The 23,811-nt window shown below is 39.5% G+C and overlaps 1 protein-coding gene across 1 annotated transcript in view; it reads left to right on the top strand.

Annotated features, from left to right (window-relative positions):
- Window positions 1-23,811, top strand: part of LOC122815139 (gastrula zinc finger protein XlCGF57.1-like) — a 123,896-nt gene that overhangs the window by 36,525 nt on the left and 63,560 nt on the right. The gene's annotated exons all lie outside the window — the stretch shown is intronic.

The following is a 23,811-nucleotide window of genomic DNA, read 5'->3' as shown; positions in this document are numbered from 1 at the left end:
CACCTGAGTTTTTCTTATGATCTACTACCATGGAATATACTCATTCAATTGGTTCTGGAGAAATTACTCCAAGCTGCACCATTCTGTCTAGCTCTGCTTTGACTCTGTTCTGCATAGTTACCGGAACTTTTTGTGCTAGTCTGATAACTGTGATGTCCTCTGGGTCTAACTTCATGGAGTACACACCTGCCTAGTTTTTCTGCAAAAATATCAGCATACTCATAAAAATAGTTTGGGTGAAATTTGAGCTGTTCTCATTCAAGCTACATGGTGGAATTTGTTAAATGAAATCAGTCCCATTTTAAACTGTCTCTGAGGCCTAATAATGACTACACGTTTTTTTTTTGACTGTGTAAAATTGCAAGTTGTAGCTGTTCCCAGCAGAGTAACATGAAAGCACTACTGAGCCTTTGGTTTGAATCTCTTCACCACCATAAGCCAACAAGCTACTTTGCTAAATCAAGTTGTTTTGCAGCTCTTACACTAGCAAACATTTCTGCTGACATAACATTGCACTTTGAACCAGTATCTACTTTGAGCTCTGTGGAACTCCCTTTAATCCAAACAGTACAAAAGATTTTGTTTTTTTGCCCACAAATGAACTGCACTGACTGTTTCTCCAAGCACAGACACACCATCAACATTAAAGTAGGGTTACATCCACACCTTCAACATAAAAAGTAGGGTTGCAGCTTTGCATCTTTGAATGCCCTCTTGTAATAAAATAATGTGCCTTATTTGATTTACAAAACCTTTTGAAATGATTCCACTTATTACAAGAATGGCACAGCTGACCAAGAGCTAAGCACTTTTCTTGTTTGGGCTCATGGTTATCACCACCACCACAATTATGACAGTTGTGCTTTGCTGCCTGTGCCTTAGGCCTTACTGAAGCTGCTCTGGGTTTTACTGAAGGTTGAGCTGTGACTGCCAGACCCTTAGGCCTGTATCTTTTAACCTCATGTTGCATACTATCTACATTATCTTTGGAAGAAGCCACGTGTGTGGTTTTGTCATTTGTAAGCATATTTGTGTGCTTTTCGGTTAGCACATATGTCTGACAAATCTCAGTGGCCTTGTTTAATATTAAATCACTGCCTTGAAGCAAAATCTTTCTCACTGTGTCATTAATACCACACACAAGCTTGTCTTTTATCAACTCATCTCTCAAATCACCAAATCTGCACATTTTAGCCTTATTTCTCAAGTATGTTATATATGCTGCAAAGTTTCACCAAGCTTTTGATCTCTTGTATAAAATAAGTGCCTTTCCATTGTAATATTAGTTTGGGGGTTACACATTTCTCTAAATTTATGTTTTAAGCATTCAGGGTCTTCCCGCATTTCAGCCTGTACAACAATATGGCAGTTCTTGATCCTCCCCTGCAAATACAGCAGGTGCATACATAAATGAATGCTCTCTTTCAGTGGCCTCTGAACCAGCTAAATTAAGCAGAATAAATGCCTTTGTACGTGTGTCTTTGTCAGAAAAAGCAGCCTGTATGAAAATATCGTACTCTTGCTCAAACACTCTCCAACATTGTTATCAAACACAAGCGGTACGGGTCTGCAAAATCCTTCTGCCATGCTCACAAGTTATAGTAAAAGACAGTGCAGTCTTGGCCCTTGTAATTATGTATGAACATGCACACACACACCAGGTACTTGTAATAATATTCAAATACACAATAATCTCTTTGAAAGTCTGTACCTTGCGAAATATTCTTTGAAATTACAATACTTTGTAAAATAACTGTACTGTAATACTGCACACACTTGCCAACACTTTGGACACTTTGGATATTTCAAATGGCTTTAGATAATGCAAAAAAATAGTATGTAGTGAAAAAATATGGTCATTTCCCTATTTATACGTTTTATGTGATAGGGATATTGTTTCAAACATTTTTGTAATTATTTTAAATATTGTTCTGACATTGCCAGCCCAGCTGTCTGGAATGTTGTATATAATTCTGTGTCATTTGTGAATACTGGCATGATTTATACAGAACTGTATGTTATGTACTGAGCTTCAAGAATGTAACCACAGCATACCCTGCTGAAACATAGAAGATTAACTTACAAAACTTCAAGAAACTAATTTGAAATTAAATGCTTTATGATGTGCTTTACAAGTTAGTTAATGCAGCAAGGAGACAGGATGTCTAGAGCTAAAAGTTTTTGTATTGTCCAAAAACAAATGATTACTAGGTTTCAAATGCAAAAGCATTTTATTGTTTTCCAAGTTCTGCAAATGTCTGAGAGATATGTATTTCTCACACAGGGATGTTAAAATTCTATTAGTTTCTAATTTAGCCTGGAAACTGAAGTCAGGTGACAAAAAGTGAGGCCATTCAGGCTAACCCAGCAGTAATGTTTGATATTAATTTAAGAACTCTCTCAGAGAGACTGGGCATTTTGTATCTTGTCTTGGATCTGGCAAGAACTTCCACTCATCTGCATTTGCCTTACTCCGTAAGTAGAGCATAGTATTTTTAGATATCGATACAAATACAGTAAAGATTAGATGTTTTCTGTATTTATTTGAGACTGCCTTGCAGTGTTGTTTTAAAATATTTCCTGTCATTCTGAACTCTGAAGTAACTGTGTTTGTTTTCTGAGTATTGTCTTGTTCATTTTTTATTTATTATTAAATATATTTAAACCCATTTGTGGTTGGTGGCAGTGATAACTACCTTATAGTGAGGGCAGAAGGGGGCATAGCTAGTAAACCTGTGCCAGCCTTCCTCAGGAATGTCTGTTTGTATATAAATCAAATTTCAAAGTGTGTGTGTGTCAGCTACTTGGACAGGGACATGAAGCACTGGTTGGACAGAGAGGGGGATGGAGGTTTTGGCTTGACCCCTCAGCTGAGATCTCAACCCTATAGCTGTGCCAGTGGGGAGTCCTACTGGGGGATCTGATGAGAGAGAGAGAGAGAGGGAGAAACCAGCCCCAGACTGACTGTGATCTCTGTGTGCTCTTAAGGGAAATTGTACTTTACTGTGTGTGCACTTGTCATCCTCCCATTGTGTACTTCCCTTACTTTTGCCAGTGGTGAGAATTGAGGCTCCTTGATTACTGGCCCAGCACAGGTGCGTAACAATTATTTTATAGGTATGTCATAATTTCAGACATTTCATTTAATTATACATTTGTTTTGAGCATTCTCAGTGCTTCGTTTTATATTCATTGTGAAATAAATCATTTTAGTAAGTTTTAGTACCTGGCAATTGTTTCTGACTAGTATGCAAGTCTTTTGAGCAGTAGGGATGATCCACTCCTGCATATTCCTCCATTTGTAACTACTTGCCTCGTGGTTTTGACTGTTGATTGATTCTGAAACCATGTCACTCATCTTGTATATGTGAATAAGATGAAGAGGCCTGGGTGGTCTTTTAAGTATTTTATTACATACAAACACATCAGGATGGATGGCAGGAACGTTAAACTTAAACGAACTAACTGACTGACTACTACACACATGCGTGCTTTCACACTGGCTGCTCACTCAAAATGGAACTCTTGCTTGCATGCGCTCAGTACTTATATGCACGTGCCCACTGACTGGAATGCTTCTTAAAGGTACATCACACACTCTGATCTACAACCACATCCAGAATTCTGTATATTTCCACACCACTGGTTGAACCCCTCATAGTTCCAACATCAGTCACATTCCCGCTCCTTTGCTGCCCTGGAGCTTGAAATCTCCCAGTGTGTTTCTGGCAGATTCAGTCTTTTTTCAGTAAAGCTGCCCTGATTCTCCCCACGCTGGTTGTCACCTCCTTTAGTTCTTTATCCTGTCAGTACCCCGTCCATCTGTACCCTTTCCTTTTCCAGTTTCACCAGCCCAGCCCTTCATCTGTGTGCTGGTTGCCTTATTTATCATCATTCTCTTCAGCCTTCTTTTTCCCCATTTTCTATGTGGGTTCAGGGTGTTCTGTTGCCATCTCAGTGTCACTGTCCTTCCTTCTGTGACTGTCATATCAGTGTCACTGTCCTACCTTCGTTGACTGTCATGCCTAACCATCACAGGTCTTCAGTCACACAATCCATCCATCTCTTTGCTGGATGCCCTCATTTCCTCTTGCCTTCTTCCTGTCTGTCCTGAATCACATTCACCAGATTGTTTTCTGCTTTCCTATTTATGTGTCGAACCACAGTAATCTCTTCTGTCTGACCTTCTCTGCAATTGGAGCTACTTGGGCTTCTACTCTGATTTTCTCATTTCTTCATCTAGCCCACATTGTGTATCCCACCACTCATCTCAGGAATTTCATCTCCATCACCTCTAGGTACTTCATCTGCTTTGCCTTTACTGCCCAGGTTTCTGTACCATACAGTAGTACTGTCTGCACCACTGTTTTGTACACCTTCCTCTTCGGTTTTTCTGGCATTCTTCTGGCATACACTATACCTGACACTACGTGCCTGTTGGCTGCAGCCCCGCTGATTCTAGCTTTGACATCCTCATTCAGACTTCCCTTCTGCTGAAAAACCCCTTCCAGATACTTGAAGCTGTTAACCTGTTCCACTATTTTTCCTTCTATCTCAGTTTTCATCTTCTTCCGATTTCCCACATTACTTGTCTTTACAACTGTCTTGTCTGTAGTTTTATTCTATGTGCCTTCAGTTTTGAATTCCGTCCTCCTGTTATTGGTTAAAGTTCTTGTTCAGAGTCTGTCTGCCTGTAATTCCATATTGTCTGCACAAAGCAACTTTGTTGATCTCGCCCCTCCATACTCTTTGCTAATGTAGTACATCACCATTACAAGCAGGAATGTACTCGTATCTGAACCCTGATATACATTCATTCCCACTGGGATCCCCTCTGTGGGGCTGAGCACTGTATGTACTTGTGCCATTAGGTTCTTGTACATAGCCTACACAAATTCATCCAGTGTTTCTTAGACTTCAAACCATCGCAGGACTGCCCAAATCAGCTTTCTTGGGACTTTGGCATATGCTTTGTGCAAGTCTAGGAATGTTCAGTTGGACTTTTTTTCCTCAACTCTAGCTTCCTCTCAACTTCTAACTGTAAACATTAGTTCGATTGTGCTGCATCCTGATCTGAATCAAAATTTTTTGCCATCTTACTTTCTAGTATTTGTTTATCAGTCACCCTCTCCCATACCTCTCAACTGTCCAGATTTTTTAATTAATATTTAGTTTGTTACTCATAAAATTTTAGATTTTTCTGGCAAATCTGTGATTATTGAATTTGCTAAATTATGACAGACATTTGAGTATTAAACCTCATATCCTTGAGACAATGCTTAGAAATACAAGACATGCTACTCTAGCAGCTTTCTAAGTGTATAAGAGTGTTATTTAAAAGTCTGCCCTTATTTTTTTGGGATTTTCTTCAGATTTCTTGCCTAAGAGGTTGAGAGGTGTGGCGTCTCCAGAACATTCATGCAGTGTGACAGTAGTTTTGATATCTCTGTACAGCCCACAATGTGTGTGCCCCTTTGTTCTTATAAGCTATCACTAGAATGCTTATTCTCCAGTTATCTGGGATGTGCCTTTCTTTCCATATGCTATGAGTTCCCTCTGAAGCAATTTCTCCCCTAAATCATCCAGCATCCTCATCATATCTACTGTGACCTCATCTGAGCCTGTTGCTTTCCCCGAGTTTGTTTTTCCTAGTGTTGTACTTTTTCTACAGTGGGCTTCTCCTCCTCTTTTATTGTAGGCAGTACAGCTTCTGTGGGGTTTTCTTCACTCAGAAGCTGCTGGAAGTACTTCCATGTACCTGTGAGGTCTGTGGACTGGGGAGCAAGTTGTTGCTGCATTCTTTATGCAGGTGTCTGACTATATTCTTTATTTTCCTGACTTTGCTTTGTGACCTGATGGATTCTCTATTACATGTACTGAGTCATTTTCTAAAAGCTTGTAGAGTGTCTTTGATACCTTGTATTTCACTATTGCAGCTGCTCTCTCAGCCTTTTTGTTAGCCTGTTAACCTCTTTGTTAGCCTGTTAACCTCTTTGTTAGCCTGTTAACCTATTTGTTAGCCTGTTAACCTCTTTGTTAGCCTGCCAGTATTCCTCGTTAGTCTGGTTAGTCTTTTCTATCTTCCACTTTTTGTTGCAGCCCTCCTTTCTTTTGATGACGTCATGGACTGATGTTTTCCACCTCCAGCTTTCTTTATGCACCTTATTTCTATGCATATATTGACCACATATCTGTTCTGTGGTCATCACACAGGCTGTTTTGATGCTCTACCTTTCTTCTTCAACTCCTGCTATTTCCTCCTCTTCCTGAGGTGGTAGGAACCTGAATATTTCCTTGAACTCTTGTGGTTTCTCTTCAGTCAACTTCCAGATCTTCAACACAGTCTCTGTTGACCTTAGAACCTTCTCAGACCACTGCTTGCAGCTGACCAGTGGTTTATGCTGCAGGCCAACTGTTTCACTAGGGATGACTTTGCAGTCTCTGATTCTACCTTGGTGCCCTTTCCGTAGAAGGAATAAGTCTACCTCAGTTGCATGTTGGCCACTCTTTTATGTGCTTTTTGTGACTGTTTCTCTTAGTAAACCAGGTGTTGGTTACTATCAAGCCATTTGCCAGACAGGAGTCTAGAATGGTCTCTCCTTCTTTGTTCCTGTTGTTCTACTCATGTAGACCCAGGAAGTCCTCATATCCTGTTCTGTCTGTCCCAGTCTGTACATTCAGGTTCCCCATTATCAATGCCATCCCAGTCTGTACATTCAGGTTCCCCATTATCAATGCCATCCCAGTCTGTACATTCAGGTTCCCCATTATCAATGCCATCCCAGTCTGTACATTCAGGTTCCCCATTATCAATGCCATCCCAGTCTGTACATTCAGGTCCCCCATTATCAATGCCATCCCAGTCTGTACATTCAGGTTCCCCATTATCAATGCCATCCCAGTCTGTGCATTCAGGTTCCCCATTATCAATATTATCAATGCCATCCCAGTCTGTACATTCAGGTTCCCCATTATCAATGCCATCCCAGTCTGTACATTCTGGTCCCCCATTATCAATGCCATCCCAGTCTGTACATTCTGGTCCCCCATTATCAATGCCATCCCAGTCTGTAAATTCTGGTCCCCCATTATCAATGCCATACCAGTCTGTACATTCAGGTTCCCCATTATCGATGCCATCCCAGTCTGTACATTCTGGTCCCCCATTATCAATGCCATCTCCTGTTGTCCTGCTTTATCTAGTAATTTGTGCTGCAGCTGCTGCCTCACTACTCTTTTCCTTGGTATCACAACCTAACTGTGGGGGGTAGATTGAGATCATGAGTACTGCCCTCTCCTTACACTGGAGTCTGCCTTGAGTCTGTCACTAATTCTGGTGATAACCTCGACTGTCTTCCGAAGCCACACCCTCACCACAATTCCTATACCATTTCTATTGGATCCCAAGCCAAGTGGCTTTGCTGCACTGCTCTTCTGTCTTGTGTCCTGGATACATGGGATGTCCAGCCTCCTCCTTACCATGATGTTATCCATATTCAGGCTGCCTTCTGTCAATGAACCTGCAATGAATGTAACAATCCTTAATTCATATTTGGCAGTTTGATACATTTTACTTCCAGCTTTTGCTCAACAGAGCTGTCCCAGCTAACTCAGGCCAGGCCACTGGACACTGGCTGGCCATTAGCTTATTGACCCAGAGTGCTGGGCTTTATGGCAGGCACAGTAGGGGCACATAGACCTCTCCCAACTTTTGCACGGGTCGCTGGACTAGTTCAAAGTAGGCCAGGTCCTCAGCCCACTTATAACCAGCAAATACCTCTGCTCATTTTTGGCAACATTAGTCAACATGACAGAATCACCCAGAGATAATGTTTACACCATCGAGTCTCACATTTCTCCGGTTGTGTCATTGTACTACATCAGATTTTTCCCCATTCCCTTGTGCACTTTCTATAAGGCTTCTCTTCTTTTCTGTCCCTTTCACTCCTTGTCCATCCTATTTGGCTGAATGATACTACTTGTCCAGTTCGTTACTGTTTTTCTTGCGTTAACGACTCCTGTGAAGCAGCGTCTCACTTTATCTCCCTTCATTACTTGTTTCTTCTGTATGCACACAATCCTTGGCTTCCTTCTCTTGGTCCTCTGATTTCTCCTGACTCTCCCAGCATAACCATACTGCATGTTGTCCCATTTGATTGTACTGTTCTGATGACCAGTGACCGACCACATTTTACTGTTCTCTGGCTTTTTTCTAACTTATTCTTCTAGTAGGAGCTCTGTTGCCTTCTGCTTTTTAGGCCCAGTCTTCCCTTTCTTGCTCACCCACCTTTGCTTATATCATATCTGGCTCCTATAATATCCATGTAGCTCACCCTTTCTTCTGGAGACCCCACATTCCCTTCCAATCCAAGGCTGCTCAAGCCAAACTCCTGTCCCACATCCGGACCACCTCCCCATCTCTCTGTTTTCATCTCCTCCTGTTTTTCTTCTTCTTCTCCTTAGTCTTCTTGTTCTTCCTTCTTCCCCTCTTCATTCTTCTCCCTCTTCATTCTTCTCTTCCTCCTCCTCCTTCTCCTCCTCATCTTCCACCTCCTCCTCTTTTGTCATTGTCCTCCTCCTCCTTTTCCTTCTTCCTCCTTTTTCTCTTCCTTCCCATCCTCCTCTTCTTCTCCTCTTCCTTCTCCTCCTCCTCTTCCTTCTACTCGTACTATTCTTCTGCTCCTCCTCTTCCTCCTACTGTTCCTCTTCCTCTTCTTCTCCCCCTCCTCCTCCTCTTTGCATTTTTCATGTTAGCATTGCCAAAAATGAGGGAATCTGAAAGCAAACGACTGTTTGTACTATGGCTTCCTGCCTGCGATATCACTGGCCTCTGGAGTTCCTAATTGTGGGGAAAGTATGGGCTTTTCTTTGCAGCTGCCTGTTGAATATCCCCTTGTCCCTCCATTGTCTAGACCTTTACAAGTATCTGGCTATTTTGTTGTTTTGTTCTCAGACACAGTATCTGAAGATTACTTTCTCTCACATTCAGGGTATGTGGTCTTAGTAGTCATAAACACTTGCAGTATTTTTATCCTGAAACTTAACTTACCCTCCACCAGGTCCTCTGTTCTCTGGATAGTTTAGAGCCAGACACAAGTCTTTAGCTCTGAAAAGACACTTTTTATGTGTTTTTGTCTTCATTTGTTCCTGCTGTTAAGGTGTTTCACCTCTTTCTTACTGCTGATTCTGTCTGGACTCCTTTTTTGTCACCACCTTCTCAACTTCTTGCCAACACACTGTACTACATTAGAGTGGACAGGAACATTCCTGCTGTTCAGTCTCACCAGATAATTATAAGTTTTATTTGACAGTCTCACTGTTTTTTTTTCTTGTCATTTGCTTAAACACTAAACTGCCTTAGCTGTCTGTGCAAATAAATAAATAAAAATAAACTTTAACTATACAATAATGTATTTAGGATGTATAAAGTTTAGAGGGTTTGGCTTTGTCATGGCATAGTGTTTTGTGCCACAAATTCTTTGCAGCTAATAATTTTACAGTTATGCTCCAGTTTCTTACTTATGGTCCAGTTTGTATCCATCAGGGATTTTTCAGCATAGCCCTGGACTTATCATTGTAGCTTTGTACATTCCAGTTTACTAACTATGGCATCCAATATTCCAGGCCCATAGGCTGACATAATTTCCCCTTTTTACATACCAATGTATAAAGATGATCGTAGAACAGGAGACATGATCTTTCAGGTGCATCTGAGTATTTTAATATGTGCACATGCATCTGACATTTCTGAACCAAGTGTCTTTTTTATACTGTTTCTGGCAGCCTTTCTCCTCCACCTTCACATCCAGTTCATCCTCCCTCCTCCTAGCAGTGTAACACCAAAGGTATGAGAGCGGGGCCTTCAGATAGCTGCACCCATCCTGCAATGATGTCTTTGTACTCCCACTCTTGGTTTCTTGTTGGTATGAGCACTTGACGCACCAGTGATTTTGGATTATAATGTAAGCACTCCAAGTCCCTGTGTGGTACGTTTTGTAGTTCTAGGCCTTCCCGCAGATAATGCTTCTGTGTGAGTTGCAGTTTTATCCCTCCTCCAGTGATGACTCAGCCAACAGTGGCAGTCCATTGGCAAACTTCTCTTGAATTTGAACTTCAGGCTGCTTTTCATGCCCTTATTTGATGAGTCAGTGATAAACAATTACTACTAAACTCCTTTAAGACAAAAACAATGCTCTTTGGCATTAGGCAAAAGCTCACTTCTCTCTCCAGGCCTATAAATATCCCTGATCATCTTCTTAGTAATACTATTGAAAATATCACTTCATTTAACACACACACACACACACACACACACACACACACACACACACACACACACACACACACACACACACACACACACACGCACACACACACACACACACACACACACACACACACACACACACACACACACACACACACACACACACACCTCACACACTCACACACACCTCACACACACACACACACACACACACACACACACACACACACACACACACACACACACACACACACACACACACACACACACACACACACACACACACACACACACACACACACACACACACACACACACACACACACACACACACACACACACACCTCTCACACACACACACACCCACACACCTACACACACACACACACACACACACACACACACACACACACACACACACACACACACACACACACACACACACACACACACACACACACACACACACACACACACACCTCTCTCACACACACACATGCACACACACACACACACACACACACACACACACACACACACACACACACACACACACACACACACACACACACACACACACACACACACACACACACACACACTCTCTCACACACACACACACACACACACACACACACACACACACACACACACACACACACACACACACACACACACCTCTCTCACATTTCCCATGATATTATCCCCAGTAGAGTTTGGGGGCCATCCAGGATTGCTTGCTTCTGGAAGGCAGGAACATCTGTAGGGTTATATCACTCAAGGAAGCAAATAGCACACTCTCTAAAGGACCACTGCACACCGGACTATGTGGCACACCCTCATTTAAGGACCACTTCACACTGAACCATGGGCACACCCTCACTAAAGGACCACTGCACATTGAACCATGTGGCATACCCTCACTAAAGGACCAGTGCACACTGAACCATGTGCCATACCCTCACTAAAGGACTACTGCACATAGAACTATTGGCACACCCTCACTAAAGGACCACTGCACACAAACCATGGGCACACTGTCACTGAAGGACCAATGCACACTGAACCATGTGGCACACCCTCACTAAAGGACCAGTGCACACTGAACCATGTGCCATACCCTCACTAAAGGACTACTGCACACAGAACTATTGGCACACCCTCACTAAAGGACCACTGCACACAAACCATGGGCACACTGTCACTGAAGGACCAATGCACACTGAACCATGGGCACACCCTCACTAAAGGACCACTGCACATTGAACCATGTGGCATACCCTCACTAAAGGACCAGTGCACACTGAACCATGTGCCATACCCTCACTAAAGGACTACTGCACACAGAACTATTGGCACACCCTCACTAAAGGACTACTGCACATAAACCATGGGCACACTGTCACTGAAGGACCAATGCACACTGAACCATGTGGCACACCCTCACTAAAAGACCACTGCACACTGAACTATGTGGCACACCCTCACTAAAGGACCACTGGATACAGGACCATGTGGCACACCCTCACTAATGGACCACTGCACACTGAACCATGTGCTACACCCTCACTAAAGAACCACTGCACACCGAACCATGGGCATCCTACTGGGCATGTGCACTGGGAATGAAAATAAACCCCTGATTCCTTGAGGAAGCAATTTCTGTACCAATTTTTCCACTTGTCCCTTGCCCTTGGGGGGAATGAAAGGGCAATTTGGGCAGACAGAGTGAAAAAACAAAAAGCAAAATAAGTATGCTTCAAGATTGGATGTGTGGGAACACGGTCCCCACATGGGATACTGGGCTAGTATATATATATATATATATATATATATATATATATATATATATATATATATATATATATATATAGTTAGCTTGGGCGGCAGGTTAGCATACTCAGTAAGATAGGATTTGTTAACCTCAGCTTCAAGAAGCCCAAGTAGAACTGCAAATATTTCCTACAAGAACCGTAGAATTTTCTTAACTTCCATAGTAAATCTTGTCAGTGTTAGCAAAAAATTCTAAACCCAACATTTTAATAGAGATTTTTATTAAAGGTGTCCTGTGCCATAGGATTAAGTTGAATGAATTTTTGTAAGAATTTTTTTTAATCAGTCCCGTGGTGCTGATAGCCCTGCTGCCACAGTGTTACAGGGAATTGATCAGGAAATGTGATGGGGCTGCTGCTGCTGCCCAGCGGTGCCGCTATGATGCAGTGACCCCTTCTAGGGATCCTCATAATCATGTACCATGGCCGGCATGATTACAAAGTCATGTCTTGGTAACTAGACACTCTAACGGGAATTTGGATTGACTAGTGGGAATTTGCAGGCTGGAATACCTAATTACAATGGCATAATTTTGTGATTGTGTTCACAATACTATAGTAGTGAAAGTAATTCAGGAAGGGATTACAGGATCATTCTGGAGAAAGTAAGGCATAAGTAATTAATTCCCTGAAAAAGTGCTGCTATGTCCACCAAACCCCAGTGCAGATAATATGCTCTTTTATTAATTTAGTAATTTTTAAAATGCACTAAATTTAATGCTCAGAGTTACTGCTTCTTAAACAACGTAGCTCTGCTTCAGCTTTTCACTTTGATGTAGTGCTGTAATGATTAAGCATTTTGGATTTAGACTTCAGTGCTTCATCCTTTAGTCATCCTTAAAGCTGCTGTTTTGTCCTGATGTTATTGCCACAGCTGATTCAGATTGTGGACATTTTACTTTAGTCCTAAAAGTGCATCCTTTAGTCATCCTTAAAGCTGCGGTTTTGTCTTGATGTTATTACCACAGCTGATTCAGATTGTGGACATTTTACCTTAGTCCTAAAAGTGCATCCTTTAGTCATCCTTAAAGCTGCTGTTTTGTCCTGATGTTATTGCCACAGCTGATTCAGATTGTGGACATTTTACTTTAGTCCTAAAAGTGCATCCTTTAATCATCCTTAAAGCTGCAGTTTTGTCCTGATGTTATTGCCACAGCTGATTCAGATTGTGGACATTTTACTTTAGTCCTAAAAGTGCTGCTGTTCATAAGCTCCATTTTGTTCATTCTTCTCACTGCATGGTGGTTGGAGTTAAATCAGTTTGCTGTAGTTTCATTGGTCGACTTCCAGTTGCAGTAACTCGGTGAGCTTTCTGTATTGTCTTCTCATATTTCAGTGTTTTTATGGAGATTCTGAGCTCATTTTTTGGTGTTTTCATCCAGTTCCTCACTGCCTTAGTATACTATTTTTTTGCTGATATTTTGCATTGCTTTGCCAAGGATGTTAATTTATTTCACCATAGTGCCAGACTGTGGACTTCATCTGGCTGCCATAGTGTCTGTGAGCTCCACATTTGGCCTTTTTAGGTAATGATGGCTTGCTTTAGTTAATTGGACTTGTTCTGCACATAACTTAGTACTCCAGGTATCCTTCTGTGTCACTGCATATTTGGTTTGGGTACTGGTCACTGAGCTTCACTGGTTGCCTATGGTTCAGCCTCTACTACCTACTGGCGTTTTTGCACCATGTGTTGCACCCATATTGCAAGCCAGGGTTTGCCTTTTTGGACTGGGACATAGATCCTTGATTTGGCTAGTTGTCTGTGACTTTTTGGTCTTTGGTCTTCATTACTGGCCAGCTTTTGCAATCTTATATTGGAAGCTGTATCCTTTGGTTAGCCATAAGTGATTCTTTTCCATTGGCTGCTGGCCTCTTGGTTCTCCTCTGGATGGATTCCATCCATTGAGATATTTAACCCTCCTTATTTTATGGTACCCAAAAACCTGAATCTGTTGTTCCTGTTTGTCAGAAGTTTGTTGGACTACTTTCCTTTATCAGCCTCCTCTGTTTGGACTTAAGATTTTCAGTTTGTGCTTCACAACTCTGTTTTGTCAGGTTGTGTTGTTACTATTCATATATTAATTATCAAATTTACTAGTCTCCAGTGTTTCTTTTCTTTACATTATGCCAGACTTCTTTCTTAGTTCTTTAGGGGCTTCTTATCCTCTTGTTAACTTTGTATAGCTCCTCCTCTAACCAGGCCTGCTTTCACTGCTTTGATATTTTTACTTCTTTTTATATTCAATTTTTAGATGTGTCTGTCATTTGTGAGTTGCTTTCTTGCCTATGATGGGGATTCACTTCTGTATCTTTGACATTCCTTCCTGGGTAGAGTTCCCAACTATCCCTTTATCCTATGCAAGTTGCTCAGAATGCTGTAAAATGTATACCTGCTGTGATGCCCCTACACTGGCCCAGTAATCAATGAGCCTCAATCCTCACCACTGGCAACAGTGGGGGATGTACACACCGGGAGGATGACAAGTACACACACAGTAAAGTGAAATTTTCTTTTAAGAGCACACAGAGATCACAGTCAGTCTGGGGCTGGTTTCTCCCTCTCTCTCAAGATCCCCAAGCAGACACCTCACTGGCACAACTATAGAGTTGAGTCCTTAGCCAGGTTTTCAAGTCAAGTCCTCCTAACACTTTCTCTGTCCAACCAGTGCTTCATGTCCCTACCCAAGTAGGTGACACACACACACACACACACACACACACACACACACACACACACACACACACACACACACACACACACACACACACCTGCGAAAGGCTGGCACAGGTTTACTAGCTATGCCCCCTTTTGCCCAGACTATAAGGTAGTTCCAGCTGCCACCAGCCAGCTCTTTATCAGCTACGTAAGGCCCTTAACAAAGAGTTCCAATCCTACTGTGTAATGTTACTATTAATCCAAATGGTAGTCTGACCAAGAGCAAGGATGTTTAGGAGTTGCCTGTACACTGTCATCAAATACACGTGCAATATCAGCCACAAAGATAGGTTTAAATATATTTAATAATAAATAATAAAAGAACAAGACAATACTTAATATTCAGTAAATCAACATAGTAACTTCAGAGTTCATAATCACAGGGAATATTTCAAACAACATTGCAGAACAGTCTCAAATAAATAAAGAAAAATATCTAAACTATACTTTACTATATTCCTGTCTGCATCTAAAAGAGTTACTATGCCCTAAAAACTTATAGCAAGGCAAGTGCAGATGTGGTGATGCATGGATGTTCTTGGTAGGTCAAAGACCAAACACAAAATGCATAATCTCTCTCTGAGAGAGTTCTTAAATTAATATTAAATATTACTGCTGGGTTAGATTGGATGATATCACTTTTTGTCACCTGACTTTTAGTTCCCAAGCTAGACCCCCTTTGTCAGAAACTAATAGAATTTTAACATCGCTCTGTGAAAAATAAATATCTCTCAGATGTTTGCAGATCCTGGAAGTCATACAACAGTAAAACACTTCTGCATCTCAAACCTAGTAATTACTTCGCTTCCAAGACGATACAAAAAGCTTCTAGATCTAGACATTGTGTCTGCTACTGCACTGAAACTGAGAGATAACTTTTGTAGCACAACCGTAAAACAACTTAATTTCAAATTATTTTCTTGAAGTTTTGCAAGTTAACCCTCTATGTTCTAGTTTCTATTAAACATTTACATCGAAACAGTCAAAATAGTGCAGGTATATTCCTGTTCTATTCCAATAAGGCCTGCTGTGGTTACATTTTAGCTCAGTACTTTACACACACTTCTGTATAAATCATATCAATATTCACAAATACCATAGAATTATTTACAAAATTCCAGATAGCTGGGCCGGCAGTATTTCCTTTTGTGACACCTGCTGTTAGTTCTTTTAATCACTGGGGGGATGTCGAATGTAGACCACGGCCAGTGTGGGTACTTATGTTGTCCATCATGGGACAGAGCATTTCAAACATAAAGCTTCTACTTTTTGAGTGTACCTGCGGATCTTTGTGGGTAGTTGGAACAATCTGATGGGAGTTGTAGTCGTAGCTTTGACAAGGGTTTTGTATTCTACTGCCATGTTGGTTTGTAGCAAGCTGGGTGTGTAAATCTGATCTAGCATTTGCAATGGAGACTTGGCTAGACCATAGCTTTGGCCCTGCCTTAATGGCTTTAACACCCAGGCTTGTTTGTTTTACAGTACTGTAGACCAAAGAAGAGTGTGAGAGGGTTCCAGTCTTTTATCTTACAATCCTTTATCTGAAGACGTTGGTTGTTGGTGCTGCCAACTCCAATGAATTGCAAAAACATAAGTACAAGAACAAAACAAATAACCAACAACAAAAAGTAACAGGTTCAAAACCCTTTCTAAACAAAATACAATAAATAAATAAAACAAAAAAAATTTTTCACTCCACAAATACATACCCATACACCAAAATTTATTTTAAAAACAAATAAAATATACTATATAGAAAATTTCATGATAAATTATGACTATTGAATGAAATATAGAATTAAAGCATATAGATATATAAATAAAAAATAATATAATACATAATAAATTATATGCCAATAACAAAAGATAAACTAATACAACAAATATATAATAATAAAAAAAATAATATAACAAATAAATATATAATATAATAATATAATAATATTTTATTAAAAATAAAATATATAAATAATCAATAATATATATATTAATTAATAATGGTTTTAGTGAAATTAATATTTACAAAATTACTTTAATTTTGTTTGCTGTATTCGCTGATATATCCCCGTTAAATATATTGTATTTTCTATCAGGGGTAGAAAAGATTTGATCTGATTATCCCCCATGATTATCCAAAAATGAAAATTATTTTCTATAAAAATGAGTAAACTGCCCTAGATGCAATAATTACCTATGCTAATTACAAACTTTAATTAAAGTGAATTATCTGCTGGACTTGTGTTAGTATTTTTTTCCACATTTTAAAGTTTTTTGCTTGACATAAACACATTTACATGTTCCGCTATCTTTACAATATGGCATGTCCAAACAATTTGTACATGACAACCTGGGCATAATGTCTTAAACCGTGCTTCCTGTTGTTTTTATGTTTTCACTAAGTTTGTCTAAAACATAAAAACGGTGGTGTACAAAAGTGTCCAGTGTAACATGTGATTGTTTTATTTATTGTCATGTTGTTACTTTATTATAGTCAGCTTATAAATTATTTATATTTTTAATTATTGTGATAATAATTAAAGTGTTAGCATATTTTTTTCACTTCAATTTTTATTTATTATCTGTACATATTTATTACCTTCCTATATATATATTATATTTGTTATGTATTATGTCATTATTTGTGTTTATTTTATTTATTGTTACTATTACCAATTTTCAACGTGTTTCATATGTGTACTTTTATATTTTTTTAATTTATTTAGGTTAGTATTTATTCCTCCTTTTATCATAATATAATTAAAATAGGTTTATATAGTTTTTTCCCAATAGATTTAATATACTCTTCATTTTTTAGTTTCATTTCACTGCTTTTCCACTAATTCATAGTTCTACTTGTTTCTGAATTTTACCTGGCCATAATTGCCCTGACTTTGTCCTTCTACATGTTCCTATTGCATGCATGCTGCATGCATGTTGCCATGCTACAAATACCTATGATATGCTACTCATGTATTAAAAGATGTTCCGATTTCTCTTAATTGATGTTTCTTAATTTATATTTTTCTAGATGTATTATAATGATTTTCTAGAGAATATTATATTTATTTTATTATAAATAGAAACATGCAATTAATATCTATTTAAGGAAACTAAATAAAATATTTAATATAATCAAATTAATAAAATGAATCAACAATATATATATCTATTAAAAAATAGATTGAGATTTATAACATCTTTTATACTAAATAATAACTAAATTTATAAGGTATAAAATAATATTGAGGATAAAAAAAGTGATTGGTGATAAACCCCACTAAAAAAGATAGTTGGTGATAAATAAAATTTTGGTTATATAAACTTATATAACATTAAAAAATATGCTAACAGGGACAATAACATGGCACATTTGTTTGCAAAATACAATAAAAGCAAAAATGGCACATTTAGTTTAAAAGTAACACTGTGTTTGTCACAAACACTTACTTAAAATACTGACCACTAAAAAGGTGAAACTCTTACGACAATGACGACATTAAAGAGAGCATAAATTTATAAATACCCAGCTCAAATGATAATACATGTAATGTATCAAATGTGTCAAATTTTTTATGTGGAAAACTAAAGAAGGAACGCTAAAAGACACCGAAACGAAATTTGAGAATAATAATAAGGCTTTTCAAGCAGAACAGCGCGTAATTCAAGAATATTGCATTCTTCATATTAATCACTGTATAATCTGCATGTAATAAGTGCCAGTTTTTTATCCATATTTCAGGATATATGGGAAGGAATAATTCTGCGATGTCAGATAATTCAATATCAGCTGATCTGGTTTAAATGCACTATAAATCCTAAAACCTATATTGCAGATAATCAGCAAAACATAGAAAAAAATTTTTTTTTATTTTGATTTATAATATATTCATTATTATTATTATTATATATTATGTATGCTATTTATATTTAGTATAATGTTAAATTAAATTAATATTATAATATTAGTATATGTATTATGTTGTTTTTTTTTTTTATTTATGTTTTATATATATATATATCTGTGTAATCATATAATATATAGCTTGACTACACGTTATAACTACTATTGTTGTATATAGTATATTTAAATTTCTTATATTTCTTTTTTTTTTGTATGGTCATGATGGTCATAGGTGCAGTCATTGTATTATTTTTTATTGTGTGTGTGCTTTATTTTTATGTGTATTGTTTAAAAAAAAGAGAAAGGGTTTTTGAACCTGAAAGCTTTGTTGTTTTGGTTATAAAGGTATTTAAACTCAACTGTCGTTGTTCTTGAACTCCAATGAATTTGCCATGGGAGCAGAAGCAAACTGCTGGTATCACCAGTAGTATGAGGAGGTTCCTTCAGGAGGGCAGTGACTCCTATGCATCCTCAGTGTACATGTCAGCCTGGTGGTTAGTCCTGGGTGAGATCAGCATAAAAGCTGACAAGGAGTCTGTGACTTCTGTAACGAAGGGATTTGGGTTTGTTGCTCATTTTCACGACCATATATTGGACTTCGACTTAGGGGTCACTACCATTGTCTTGCTGGTTAAACCTGTGACTTGGACTCATCACTTTATATTTTTTCTTCAGGAATGATATACCCAGGGTGGAATCCTCTGATCTAGGCCTGGTGCTGTACAAGAATTTTAATCCACTCACACCAGATACTGCGATCTCAGTAATGTACCAGAATCTTCAGGACTGTAGAGCTGGTGATACCCAGAAAATGGACGAGGCCTGCAACCACTCTGTATACTTCAGACTGCACAATACTTGGTTTGACCAGGAGCTACAAGATCTGAGGAGAGGTGTGTGAAGGTTTGAGTGCGAGTGTTATTGCTGTAGCTGACCTGAGGATACTGTTTTTAACAGATAGAATTCAACCGGGAGAAGTCTGCTTAGCTTTTCTGAGTGATCTTGGAATCGGCAAGCCAGTCAGCAGCATTTTTTACATAGCTGGGAGTCTTTGCAGAACATCCTGCTACCTTTCTGAGGATGCTTGCATTAGCTACTTAACCCAGTTCCTCAGGGGTCTCGGGTTCCAACACCCATTCCTTTTATCAAACCTTTGTCATCATAGAATAGTCAGGGTCAAAACCTGTACTCCACACAGCTAACCTGTAAAATATTTCATAGCTTATACAGTACAAAATAGTCATGTGAGAGTAGTAGTAATCAAGGTCAGAACTTCTACACCCCCAGCTAGAGCACAATATACTACTGGGCTAGTATAGTACAAAATAGTCTAGCAGGTCTGATAACACAGGCATAACAAGGTAAATGGTTTTGTCGTAGTGTAAATAGTTTCTCTTCTCATCTCATATGGTTCTGTTAGTAAATTGCAGTCACATAAATACAAATGTACAAAATATCTACAAATCAAGATACGGTGCTTATTCCACATAAAGAAAAGCCGTCATGAAAATAAAACAGTGTGTCAAACCATGACATTTTCTCAAGTGGAACAGACTTGATTGTAATCGTCATGGTTAGCAGGATGTGTTAAATTCTCATGAGAACAGTCAAGGTAGTTCAGTTTTGGCAAACCAGCAGCAGGTGTACCATCCCTGAGCAGCTGTGGCTGTAATTTATTTATATATTTTTTTGTTTGTTTATTAGCTGTTAGGTCAGCTTCTCCTCGGGACTTTTTCATTAAGAGTTCAAGACAAAATGAAAAAAAAAAATAAAAGAAACAAGGATGTTAAAAAGAAAGGGCATGTGATGTTATGATAGTAATTAAAATTGTCTGCACACTTTACATAGAACATAACTGATAAACAAAGCTGGTAGATTATGTTAAAGTTCCCATAAGTCCAGTGGGAAAGAACAGTTTTTGATATATGGAGGAGGGCCATGATTAAAGGGAAATTGTAACATTGTGGTTTATGAAGTTAGCCTGTAAAATTATTGCTACCACACAGGCATATTTCAGTATTTTTTTGTTGACCAGAGCAGAGTGTTGATAAAGGTGGGCTATTTTCATTCTGAGCCCAAGAAAAGCAAATATAACGTAGTAGTAGGCACAGATGTAGTTTACAGTTATAGATGAATACAAATACAATATTAAGGATGCAGAAAACATTATTAAATTATCTTAGACTCAGATGTCTCTCTAATACAACATTCAGCAGGCATAATCATTATAACAATGTGGAATAAGTCAGTCTAACAAAATAGAAATCTGTGTACTGTCAAGGTGCATGCAGTTCTGTTTACACTGTTATTGTAGGTTAATTGGGGCTATCGCAACAGGCTGGTAATAAGGTGGATGGGCAAGTAGAACAGCAAGTGCAGTACAATAGTAGCGGTGGACACTGTGAGGGTAGGGAGTGGGATGTGAACAGGTAGAACAGAGGGGGCAGTAAAAAAGGAGGTGAACGTTGTGAGAGTGGTGAGTGGGATGAAGATGGGTAGAACAGTGAGTGCATGACATTAGAAGGAGGTGAATGCTGTGAGGGTGGGTAGTGGGATAGGGACAGATAGTGCAGTGAGTGCAGAACAATAGAAAGAGGTGGACACTGTCAAGGGGGAGTGGAATGGGGACAGGTAGAACAGCGAGTGCACTACAGGTAGAAGGAGGTAGATGTTGTGAGGGTGGGGAGTGGGACAGGTAGAACAGTGAGTGCAGTACAGCAGGAGGTGGAAGTTGTGAGGGAGGGGAGTGGGATGAGGACAGGTGGAACAGTGAGTGCAGTACAATAGAAGGGGGTGGATATTGTGAGGGTGGAGAGTGGGATGAGGACAGGTGGAACAGCGAGTGCAGTGCAGTAGAAGATGATGGGTGCTACGAGGGTTGGGAATCAGTGGGGAGGATCAGGGTGCAGGATAGAGAGACGTTGGTTACTATGGCATGGATGTTGTAGCGTTAAGCTACAAAGTGAATGTAGGAAGGCAGGGCAGAGTGAGTGCAGTACAGCAGGAGTTGGATGCTGTGAGGGTGGGGACATGGGGTGAGGACAGATAGTACAGCAAGTTCACTACTGCAGAAGATGATGGGTGCTACGAGGGTTGAGAATCAGTGGGGAGGATGAGCGTGCAGGATAGAGAGGCATTAGTTACTCTGGCATGGATGTTGTAGCTTTAAGCTACAAAGTGAATGTAGGGAGGCAGGACAGAGTGACTATAGTGCAGTAACAGAGTTAAGTAATGCCTTGTGGAATATAGGGATGCAGGATAGAGTGAGTGTAGTGCAGTAACAGAGTTAAGTAATGCCTTGTGGAGAAGACCATTTACAAGTGGATACTGTGTAAAACAGCATGTGAATGTAGACGAATTCTGCAGTCACTGTGAGTAAGAGTAAGAGATGGTCAAGAGCTATAGGCTTTGTGAAGAATATTACCTAATTAACTGTCCCTGTGTCTGTTCCTGGTTTTGGCAACACCTGTAAGGTTCATGCTGGATGACCTCAGAGTTCTCGTGCTAGGTAACCTGGCAGGATATGTATTTATTTATACAATTTGTTAATGGGGTGGAGCGCTACTGACATTGGATATATCAAAGGGAAGTATTTTTTGTGCAGAAATTCATACATGGATTGCATTAGATGAATTAACTCCTGCTTAAAGGTTCAGCAATCCAGTGTTAAGCAATTGGATTGGAAAAGCATATCCCCAAACTATTACTGCCATTTACTTAGGCTACAACTTCATGGAACTATACATTTTTCTCATCTCGAGAGAGCTTAGACTCAAATGCCCCCCGACTGCTGAGTATTTAAGATTGTCAGTTTTTGACAAATGTATTTTTCTTGTGTTATTCAGTGTTTTGTCAGCAGGTTTATCCAGTTAGATGAAGTTTCGTAAATCTGAAGATCACTTTCTTAAACTGGAGTTGAAGTCTGGTTAGTTGCCAACTTCCCTCCAGCCACTTTTTTTTATCCAAGTGAATATGTAGAAAGAAGGTCCTTCTGGAGGCTTCCATCTAATGTGCCATAATACATCACTTGACAACAAACAGTGCGTAGTATGCTGAGGCTTTACTAATGCTACGAGAAGAAACTGCAGTAAGATTTTAGAGATTGCTATTGTAGCAGAAAATCTGGAAAAGGTAGAGAAGCAGGGAATTCTCTCTTTTCTTCCTTGGTTTCCTTACTTTCACTGAAAAAATGGATCCCTGTCATAAGGACAGCATTACAGGACAGGTAATGCCTTCCTCTCAGGAAAGCACATCATCCCCTTTCTCATTTGTAGTACATTTGTCACAGATGGGTTTAGTGCACCCGAATCTTTTCCGATGTTAAGTGCTTTCGTGTATGTGTGTTCGATGTTTTGTGATTCGGGCATATGCTAGTCGAGCATGTGTCCGGATCCCATATATATATATATATGTATATATATATATATATATATACACACACACACACACACACACACACACACACACACACACACACACATATATATATACACACACACACACACACACACACACACTCACACACACACACACACACACACACACACACACACACACACACACACACACACACACACACAGACACACACACACACACACACACACACACACACACACACACACACACACACACACACACACACACACACACACACACACACACACACACACACACACACACACACACACATACACACACACACACACACACACACACACACACACACACACACACACACACACACACACACACACACACACACACACACACACACACACATACTCATTCCCTGCTGTACTACGATCTTTCTCAAATAGATGCTGGCATTCTCTGTCCTTATGAGAATTCAGTCTTATATGTTTACAAGCAAAATGTTTGATATTCCGAACATAAGACAAAATAAATGGCTCATTATTGGTCCCACAGATATCGGTATATTATGGTTATTACTAAAACTCAACCACGACAAAGCACTCAGGAAACTTTTCCTCTTTTGATATTATGGTCATTACTATTACTAGCCATTTCTAACATCTTCCTACGAGGTCATTGGATAAAGGTAGTTGTGACTGTGCTGTTAGATATGCTTTCTGC

This window comes from Protopterus annectens, chromosome 11.part0, assembly GCF_019279795.1.
Source record: "Protopterus annectens isolate FY-2018-M chromosome 11.part0, PAN1.0, whole genome shotgun sequence".
Lineage (NCBI taxonomy): Eukaryota > Metazoa > Chordata > Ceratodontiformes > Protopteridae > Protopterus > Protopterus annectens.
The sequence above is the reverse complement of the archived record's forward strand: the minus strand, read 5'-3'. Positions and strand labels throughout refer to the sequence as shown.